We start from the raw sequence: 11,470 nt of genomic DNA on the forward strand, positions 1-11,470 counted from the left end.
CCAGTCTTCAGTGTCACATGATCTTCAGAAATCATTCTAATATGATGATTTGCTGCTTGAGACACATTTCTGATTATTATCAATGTTGAAAACGGTCGTGCTGCACAATATTTTTGTGGATCAACTGAGATACATTTTATTTTTCAGGATTCACAGATGTTCAAAAGAAAAGCATTTCTTTTGTAAAATTATAAATGTCTTTACAGTCACTTTTGATCAATTTAATTCGTCCTTGCGGAATGAAAGTATTGTTTTCTTTATATTATATATACATCGTTGGTCAAACACGAGTCTCGGATCGTGTCTCCTCTTCCTCAGAAACACTCAGTCAAAATAAAACCCATTAGATTAGCATCGATCTGAAGACTGTCAGACTGAAGGATCTTTTTTTCCCCAGCAATAGATCATACTCCGTCCGAAAGGGTTTGTTCATTATATTCCACATTTAGCTAGTTATGTGCTGTCTTTGTGACGTAGTGTGTTTGTCGTACATGAACATCCGCGGTCAGATTCCCGCCTCGAGCGCATCCTGAGATAATGCGTGTGAATCCACGTCCCCGATGGCCTGTCGGGACGCATCGCATGAGTCAGAAGACCAGACACAAGCACTTATGTAATGATAACACCCGCAGGCGCGACCTCTGACCCTGAGGACTCGAGCTCCTGTTTAACCTCGAGTGGTGGATAAAGGACGCTCGTGTCGCAGCTGAATGTGACCCAAATCTGAGGTTTTCCGCATGCGACACAGATCTGTTTTTCTGGATGACGGCGTTGCCAGATCTCCCTGGAGAAATAAGCAACCAAAACAAGCCAAAATAAGCGACAAGCCTTTCCAAAAGAAGCCAAAATAAGCACTTGATGGCGTATGGGTCTCTGTTAAATTGTTGTGTGGGATAGAAACTGCTTCAGCTCAGCTGAACATGAAGAGACGTGTGTGTAACAAAAAGCTCAGACTTTATGTATCTGGGTCATTTTTATAGGGGAGGAAAAATGTAATACGTGTTTGGGATTTTTATAATGTGATAACAGTGTGACGAGTCAGATTGGAGTTATAATTTATCATTTAAATATTATCTTATATTTTAGAGTTTTAATGGAATAGATAGCAAGAAAATTTCAGCATGAAATTCATACTTTTATTCATCAAGGATGCATTAAATTGATCATTTATAATGTTAATTCAAATAAACGCTGTTCTTTAGAACTTTTTATTCATCTGTGAATGCTGAAAAATAAATGTATCTCAGTTTCCACAACAATATTGTGCAGCGTAACTGTTTTCATCATTGATAATAATCAGAAATGTTTCTTGAGCAGCAAATCAGCATATTAGAATGATTTCTGAAGATCATGTGACACTGAAGACTGGAGTAATTCAGCAGCGCTTTAGAGAAATAAATTTAATTTTTAGTTTATTTTAGATTATGATATAGTTATTTTATACTTTAAAATTTTTTAATATTTTTTATTTTATTTTTTTTTTGATAAATTAAGTGTTTGCAACCCATCCATCAGTTTGTATATATGTTCTGTAGGTGGTGAAAAAGCTTTCAAAATCCTATTTCCATTCATCCACAAACAATCTAATACGAAGCATCTAAACATTTTGATTTATAAAGACACCTACTATCCTGCATTAACCGTACGCACATGCCGCCTCGCCTACCGCATCCCAGAATAGCTCATCAAGGGCTGGAGGACAAACACTGATCACTTTTCACTTAGCTAAACTAACGTAGGCGATCGGCTCCTTCTTCTTCCTCTATGAAGTCAAACAGAAGGAGTATTTCCTCATCTCAATCTCTTATACCCACACACATTTACTTTCTGTCTCTGATGGGGTTTTTACACACTTTTCTTCTTGTCTCTCACTCTTTTTTTTTCGTGCCGCATTCTGTCTGGAGGCAGCGCATAAAAATAAGCACCAAGAGGTGGAGAATAAAGTAGGAGTGAATTTCCTCCTGCGAGCTTCATCACCTTCTGCTGCATCCTACATACTGCATGTAGATCACTGGGATTTCAATTTACAGGAATTGCTATTAGCATTCAATTTATATATGCATTAATTGTTACCACTATTCACACTGACAGAATTAAAGGAATAGTTCATACAAACAGAGACATTCTGTTGATATTTAGGCCTACTTGCCCTGAAATGATTGGTTAATCAGTGTTTTATTAGTTTCTGCATTTTACAAAGGCCTCACCCACTCAGAATTAAATTTGAACTATGCTGTTTATAATAATCTGTTTGATTCACTCAAACATGCTTATACATTCATCAATGAAACAACTGATTCATTGAGTCATTCACTCAAATGATTTGCTCAAACACGCTGATCCATTCAGCAAAGAAACGTGTGATTCATTGAGTCATTCACTCAAATGATTTGCTCAAATACGCTGATCCATTCAGCAAAGAAACGTGTGATTCATTGAGTCATTTACTCAAATGATTTGCTCAAACACGCTGATCCATTCAGTAAAGAAACGTGATTCATTGAGTCATTCACTCAAATGATTTGCTCAAACACGCTGATCCATTCAGTAAAGAAACGTGATTCATTGAATCATTCACTCAAATGATTTGTTCAAACACACTGATCCATTCAGCAAAGAAACGTGATTCATTGAATCATTTACTCAAATGATTTGCTCAAACACGCTGATCCATTCAGTAAAGAAACGTGTGATTCATTGAGTCATTTACTCAAACGATTTGCTCAAACACGCTGATCCATTCAGTAAAGAAACGTGATTCATTGAGTCATTCACTCAAATGATTTGCTCAAACACGCTGATCCATTCAGTAAAGAAACGTGATTCATTGAGTTATTCGCTCAAATGATTTGCTCAAACACGCTGATCCATTCAGTAAAGAAAACGTGTGATTCATTGAGTCATTTACTCAAACGATTTGCTCAAACACGCTGATCCATTCAGTAAAGAAACGTGATTCATTGAGTCATTCACTCAAACGATTTGCTCAAACACGCTGATCCATTCAGCAAAGAAACGTGTGATTCATTGAGTCATTCACTCAAACGATTTGCTCAAACACGCTGATCCATTCAGTAAAGAAACGTGATTCATTGAGTCATTTACTCAAACGATTTGCTCAAACACGCTGATCCATTCAGCAAAGAAACGTGATTCATTGAGTCATTCACTCAAATGATTTGCTCAAACACGCTGATCCATTCAGTAAAGAAACGTGTGATTCATTGAGTCATTTACTCAAACGATTTGCTCAAACACGCTGATCCATTCAGCAAAGAAACGTGTGATTCATTGAGTCATTCACTCAAACGATTTGCTCAAACACGCAGATCCACTCAGCAAAGGAAAAAATAATTAATTTAATCACTCAGTCAAACGATTCATTTAAACACTCTGATCCAGTAATGAAACGAGTGATTCACTGAATCATTCACTCAAACACACTGATCTGTTCAGTAACTAAACGAGTGATTCTTTGAGTCATTCACACAAATGGTTCATTTAAACATGCTGATCTGTTCAGCAACAAAATGAATGATTCACTGAATCATTCACGCAAATGATTCATCCAAACACACTGTTCAGCAACAAAATAAGTGATTCGTTGAATTATTTGCACAAATTATTTGTTCACTCAATCTCAAATCATCGGATATCTGACTCTGATCTATTCAGGAGCAAAATTAGTAATTCACTGAATCATTCACTCAAACGATTCATTAGATTCGCTCACCTCTGAAGTCTTTCATTCATTTGTCAAATGACAGACGCAATAAACGAATCGTTTGTGAACGACTCACAGACGTACAAAACGGTTCATTGTGCTGTGGTTTTATTGGATCTGTTTTCACTGGCGGAGCGAAAATAAACAAAATAACTGGTACCGTTGTGTCTAAAGCTAACTTACTTAAAGTTTAGTTCATTTAACTTTTAATTGGATTTCCCGCCTCATCAAGCTGATAATCAGAAAAACAGCACTGTTGCTAGTGTGATATTGCTTAATTAACACTCCTTGTGTCACAGACTTGACAAAACCCCAAAAGATGCTAAGTTGTAAAATCTTAACCAGATCTTAACCCTAAAATTATGCGTTATTTCAGCCCATGTGAGTCACCAGTGTGCTCACTTCTGATTGGCTGATGCACTGCAGTCCCTCATTGACATGCGTGTCACGTCAGCCGCGATTGGCCGTGAGTCATTCATCAGCAGCTTCCTGTAAAAATCAAGTGCTTGCTGAGTAACCGCTAATGCACTCGCTAAGTGACTTATTTGTGAACAGAGAACAGAGAAAGGGCAGAACTGAACTCTGGGAACAACTTGCAAAGCAGCCAACATGCAAATCACAAGAAGTTTTGCGTGGCACACCATAATTGAACGGCCACCCACTCTATGTAAATATTGGCCCTTAATTCAAACCAGTCGCTAGTTAGCGGGCACACACACATAGACTCGTCCTGGGCAGGAGAAAATTGGGGTCAGATGCATTTAGAAGCACTCGGTGTGCGTGGTCTGAAGAATAGAGTGGAGGAGGGAAGTGAAATGCGGCTGTAAAAATGTCAATTTACAGCTTCCTCTACTGCAGTAATTGAGTATCAGTGCATGAGAGCCGCTTAGAAAAGTGTCGCAACGCCACGTAACCTCTTGCTCATCCGGCTCCAGTTCAATTATCACGTTTTGAAGCATGCTGCTGCTTCTAGTCCAAGAGTGACCTTAAAATCTACTGTCATCTGCTTGCTAATGCTTACAAAAACACAGCTAACGTTCTCAGAACCTTCTGGCAAGGTTCTCTGAAAGCTTATGAACAAATGTTTGCCAACAGAATGTTCGTTCAGAGTTATCCTGTGTTTCAGAACGTTCTCAAAACGTTAAAGGGTTACTCCATCCCAAAGTGAAAAGTTTGTCATTAATCACTTACCTCCATGTCGTTCCAAACCCGTAAAAGCTTCGTTCGTCTTCGGAACACAATTTAAAGTATTTTGGATGAAAACCGGGAGGCTTGAGACTGTCTCATGCCAAATAAATAACAGTGTCAAGGTCCAGGAAAGTATGAAACGCATCATCAGAATACTCCATCTGTCATCAGTGATTCAATCGTAACGTTATGAAGCAACGAGAATACTTTTTGTACACGAAGAAAACAAAAATAACGACTGTATTCAACAATTCCTCTCCTCTGTGTCTCTCCAAATCAGCGTTGAGCGAACATATAAAAGTAACATTCCCAAAATGTTCGCAAAAGCTTTATACAACGTTCATGGAATGTTTTATATCTTAAATGTTTTAGATGGATGTTCGTCAAATGTTTTTTAAATGTTACTTCTTGTTTTAGAACGTTCCGAGAATATTCAAAAGTAATGTTCACATAATGTTTGCAAAATGATACAATGTAATGTTCCCTCAACATTTGCATGACCAAGAAAATAACTGGACGTTCAAACATTCAGAAATAACGTTTTCAAAACTCACTGACAACGTTACCAAAACGTTCATACAGTAGAACTTTTTTTGTTAGCTGGGCGCAAATAAAACACAAACTAAGCACGTACTGTAGTTTCTCAACTAACGTTCTTCCAGTAACGTTAATAGAACGTTTGTTCAAAGTTATCTGGTGTTTAATCAAAACTTTCAAAACATTAGCATAAAAATATCATTTATACATCATTCGTGGAATGTTTTTCTGAAACGTTTTAGCTGGACGTTTATCTTTTTCGTTTTTTAAATGTTGCTACTTTTCAGAACATTCAGCAAACATTCAAAAGTAACGTTTCCATAATGTTTGCAAAACGATAAAATGGAATGTTCCCTTGATGTTCTCATAACCAAAAAAAAAAAAAAAAATTTAAAAACAGTACTTTTTGAACATTAACAGAAATAACATTTTCATAGCTTAATGGGAATGTCAGCAAAATGTTCTTGGAATATATTGTTGTTAGCTGGGCTTAATTGAACATTTCTGAATTATGAGCACAAATTCATTCAAAATTACTGAATTAAATTTTTTTTTAAATCAAATCACTTTGACTGGGTTTTTGCTATTTTTCAGCAAAAAACAAAAACAGAACAGTATTTCAAAATCAGTCTAATTATGCTTTTAATATCTAAATATTACATTTAATATAAATATCCATTTGTTTGCAGAGAGTCGTGTTTGGGAAATGTCATGCTTACATACACACTATATTATATTACAGCCATTATATTTTCTTTATTATGATGTGTGTATGTTTACATATGTAAATTTCCCTAAATAAAGGAATAAATAAAGTTTAACCTATTTACCTTATAAAATACAATTCTTTTATCATCAGAGCAAGCATTAAAAGTATAGCCTATATCATGAATATTCAATGTATTGAAATGATGCTGTTCCAGGTCAAGTCTGAGGGATTTTCCACCTGTTTTCTGGTCCAGCAGGTGAAAACAGTGCATCTGATCACTAGTGTAAAGTAACACTACTAATAAAACAAGACTTTTTATGGAACAGCATAATTTAAAACAGGTTTTAGAAACACCTGGGAAATCGTTTGGCTCTGTTTGCATATTCAAATCTGAATCTGCATGAGCTTAGCTCCAAAAACAGAAGCTAAAGCACAGAATGAAGTCAGACAGAAAACACTGTCACAGCCGAGCGTTGTATAGGATCAGCACCTGTCTGTGAGCGAGAGGACAAAGGAATCCACCCAAACGAGCGCAGGAGTGTAAGAGGACACCGCTCTCGTTATCCTCCACCTGCCTTCAGCCACAAAACCAACAAACCACCGCCCTCCGCGCCACGGGAAGTCCCTGCTGGCACCGACGGCGTTCCATAACCAACAAATATGACACGCAAACAAGAGTGTTTAGTGACGGTGTGACAGTAATGATTTAGCATGAACACACATGCATTTAGTGCACTTTCTTCAACATTTCCTTTCTAAGTCCATTAGCAAACGTACCATGCCAAATTGATTTTTTTTAAGAGTGTTTAGTGACAGTGTGATATAATTATATATTATATATATATATATATATAATATAATTTATTAGATATATATAAATTTAAGCTTCCAATTTAATACAATTTCATTTCTTTGTCAATATTTTATATTTCTTATTATTATGTATTTAATATTTGATATTTGATAGCAAAAATATATTATAAATATATACATATTATAAACATACATTTTTTTATACTGTCCCCAAATCAATTTTAATGCTTTTATTTTGTACACAGGTAAATAAAACAAAGATTGCATTACATTTTACAAGAAACTATTCTTTCTGCTTCAAAATTTCCTTGTAAATATTTGTTTCTACGTGAAAATTGTTTCATAGTAAATTTCATAGTAAATCCTACACCATTTTTTAGCAGTATAATATTTAATATAATATTTTTTATTCATTTATTTAATTTTTTCATGATATATAATTATTTAGAAAATGTGTATTTTTAAATAATACATTTTTATTTATATTTGGGTGATAAAAAACAATTACCTACATATATTTTAAATGCCACTTTAACATTTAATTTATTAGAATTAATTTTTTGTAAATAATTTTATTTAACATTTCCTATTATTTTTTTTTAATCTATTTAATATTTGTTTATGTTGTGGTTTTGATGGCAAATGTACTTGGTGAATTTTAGTAGGAATCACCAAAAATATTTGAGGGGAAAATGTAAAAAACAATTTATGTATGTAGAATTTTTTTAAAAATTGTATTTATATTTATTTATTTATTTATTTATTTATTTATTTATTTATTTATTTATATTGTTATGTGAAGATGATATGTGGAAGAAAAAAAATGCCTTGATATCTTGACACTCTCACACACACACACACACACACACACACACACACACACACACACACACACACCACACACACAACAAAAACATGCCTTGATACACACTTGACACACACAACACACTCACACACACACACACACACACACACACACACACACTCTCACTCACACACACACACACACACCCACTCACACACACACACACACACTCACACACACACACACACACTCACACACACACTCACAGACACACACACACACACACACACACACTCTCTCACACACACACACACACACACTCACACACACACACACAGAGCCAGCTTTGTGGCCCGAACAGAAAACGAAACAAAGACTCTTGTGTCCGAGGCGTCTTCACAGCTGGGATGTTCAGGACTCTTCACCACTGTACACACATTTCATCTCTCTGTGATAGCACTGTCTGCCTCTTGAGCCAAAACTGATTTAACAATTCATCTGCATCACTTAAATATACATTTTTAAATCATCATATAGGCCTGTGTGTGTGTGTGCGTGTGTGTGTGTGTGTGTGTGTGTGTGTGTGTGTGTGTGTGTGTGTGTGTGTGTGTGTGTGTGTGTGTGTGTGTGTGTGTGTGTGTGTGTGTGTGTGTGTGTGTTAGAGCAGCAAATCAGAATATTAGAATGATTTCTGAAGGATCATGTGACTAGAGAAATGATGCTAAAATTCAGCTGTGAAATCACAGGAATAAATTAAATTTTAAAATATATTCAAATAGAGAACAGTTATTTTAAAAAGTAAAAATATTTCACAATTTTACTGTTTTTGCTGTATTTTAGATCAAATAAATGCAGGCTTGGTGAGCAGAAGAGACTTCTTTAAAAACTTTAAAAATCTTACTATTCAAAAACGTTTGACTGGTCGTGTAAATTAAATACATATGATTAGAATAAATAAAAAATGTTGTCTAAGGAATTATATGTATATATAATAGATATAAATATATATATATATATATATATGACACAGACCAACACTGTCAAACACACACATTCTTCTCGTCTCATGTCTGATCTATAACTCTGGACTTGAGGTTTGTAACGGCTGGCAGAAAATCAAACAGAAGCCACATGAAACGGTTTTTCTGAACAAAAATCCACCCAGAAAAGAAAAAAAAGAAAACTTTTCTGCTTCGCCAGCAAGAGCTCAAAACAAAGAACTGAAGCAGACAACATCAGACTGACCCTCTTCACATCTTTATCATTAAAGCACAGAGTCAAACTAACATGTCTCATATTCAGCAAATTAACCCTTAAAACTACATTCATGCATCTACATCTAAACACTGTATATGTGAATCAGACACAATATAAATCAGATTTACAGTGAGCTTTAAACCTAAACCCTGTTGTTCATTTACATAACACAAGATTGAGGTGATCATGTTTTCTTTTTTTTTAACATTATGGCAGGTCAACCAGCTAGAAACTAGTTACCAAAACACATTTACCAGCCGAATCTAGATTTTCCAACCGATAATCGGTGCATTAGAGCATTATATAAGGTTTTTATTAATGCTTTGGCAATACAGAGCCTTGGTCAAGCTTAAAGTGAACGCTGCATGGGGTCGCGATGACACATAACGCACGCTAGTGATGCCTGACCGAACCGAATCTTTCGAGTCGGTTCTTTTTAAAGATCCGAACCGTTTGCAAATCACCCCGAGAAGAGGCAAAGAAATTACTTAATTTGACTGTAAACCCGAAACATTAAACGTAAACTTGCCATTTATTTATTTACAAAACAATTGTTTGCTGCTAAACATGATTCGCGATTCGGATCTTTGAGCGGCGTCGGTGAACCAACCGATTCACTCAAACGAATCATTTCTCCTCATATAGCACACATAGAACCTCATTCTGGGAAAAACAACAACTCTACAACGTGTTAACGCGTCGAAGCACGCGAAAAAGTATGATTTCGTGTGAAACGTGGTGTTATTTTGAGTGCATAGATTGAACAGAGAAGCGATGGAGATGCTTTGTGCTTTCTGAAGTCTCGGGTTTCACAAAGCGAGTCTTCCAGTGTCTGTGCCCTTCCCCCTGCATGCACAAAACTGAGCTCAAATGTACACTTCATTCTCATCATTACTGGACGCAATTGCGTTATGTATTGAGTATGCACTATATTATATTTGCTAGCAACAACTCAAGTCTTTTTTCTCCCACTGCTAAATATTTGGCATGCCATCCTAGCAATAATCTGGAGTGCACACTGTTCAGCAAGCATGCAAACTGCATTTCAGTGTGATAGTTTGTCTTGTGTTTGCCTTACAGATGTGACACCCCTTCCCCCTTGAATGCATCAATCTCTGAGCAGCATGAAATAAGTGATCTTTTCATGCCTTTAATGAAAACAAGCACAAGTCGCGTGTAATATGTTATTCTAACACCGTGCATCACGCATTCGGGATGCTTTAGGCTGCATTATGCAAGTTATTTCACATGATGCATGCATAATTCAACCCACACCTGTCATCCACTCCTGAATGGGGCCAAGCAGTGTTGGTTTACATCGTAAATGCATCAGTCGGAGAAGATAAATGCGAGTAAAAAATGCAAATATGAACACTTTTCGCCATGCATATAAATGCATTATGCGTTATTTGGATTTTAACGGAGAACTGCAAAATGCGGTAAAAACAACAACAGTGCATACTTCGAAGCAAGCATGCATAAAACATCATACCTGAATAAATGTTATGTATTCGTATTATTCCATGATTTTCCCCAGGTTATTCCTTAAAATATTCCTGTTGGTTCAGTTCATTGCAGAAATACACTACTGATATACAGCAAGCGTGAATCCCGTTAAAGAGAGGAGAGCTCGAGACTAGAGGTCCGTCGATGCTGGAAAAGGGGTCCGCGGTGAAAACACAGCAGATCGACGTCAACACCGATCCGCCTAATTCACCGTCACAGCTGCTGGTGATATAAACACTCTTCTAATAAATCCTTATAAGCCAAGCTAGTGCTCCGTTTCTGAGGAGAAGCGAGATTTTGGGTATCGGTGTGTCTGGCTCCACCCCTCCGGCTGCAGATGGTACGGCCCACTTTCCATCGAACTGAAGAACCGCACAGAACTCGCTGCAACGAACCGCGGCCCCGCCCACAGCGGGATCCCTCAGCTGATTGGCCGACATCGCGCACAGACCACACCCATACGTCCAATCAAACGACTCATTTAGCGCTCAAGCAAATTATTTTTATTTATTTATTTAAGGATGTATATTATTATATTCATACAACATTAAAGATGTTGTATGTATATAATAATAATAATAATATAACCTAATAGTATTCCTATTTATGTAGAATATGCAATGTATGCTTGTTAGTGCAAATGCAACATAATGTACATATTGAATGTAATTATTTTATATTATTTTATTTTGCTGCCAAAGAGAATGATATCAACAAATATCTATTAGCTAATATCTAATAGCTATTTTTCCATTGTCTTTATTGTATTCTTTGCATAATTTAATATGTGCAACATTGTAATATGCTTTTTGCATATTATGAGTAAACATGCCATCGTTTTATTGTATATATTTATTTGCATATGATACGAGTGAGTAACAAATAGATATTTAATATTATTTATGGATAGTGAGAATCAGTCTTATTTTAA

The 11,470-nt window shown here is 36.0% G+C and overlaps 1 protein-coding gene across 1 annotated transcript in view; it reads right to left on the reverse strand.

Moving 5' to 3' along the window:
* Window positions 1-10,875, reverse strand: part of wasf1 (WASP family member 1) — a 61,176-nt gene extending 50,301 nt beyond the window's left edge. Inside the window, exon 1 of the mRNA XM_042746597.1 lies at window positions 10,526-10,875. The gene's annotated coding sequence lies outside the window, so the exon portion shown is untranslated. The remainder of the gene's footprint in view (window positions 1-10,525) is intronic.
* Between the last annotated feature and the right edge of the window lie 595 nt (window positions 10,876-11,470).

This window comes from Cyprinus carpio, chromosome B20 (genome assembly GCF_018340385.1).
Source record: "Cyprinus carpio isolate SPL01 chromosome B20, ASM1834038v1, whole genome shotgun sequence".
NCBI lineage: Eukaryota > Metazoa > Chordata > Actinopteri > Cypriniformes > Cyprinidae > Cyprinus > Cyprinus carpio.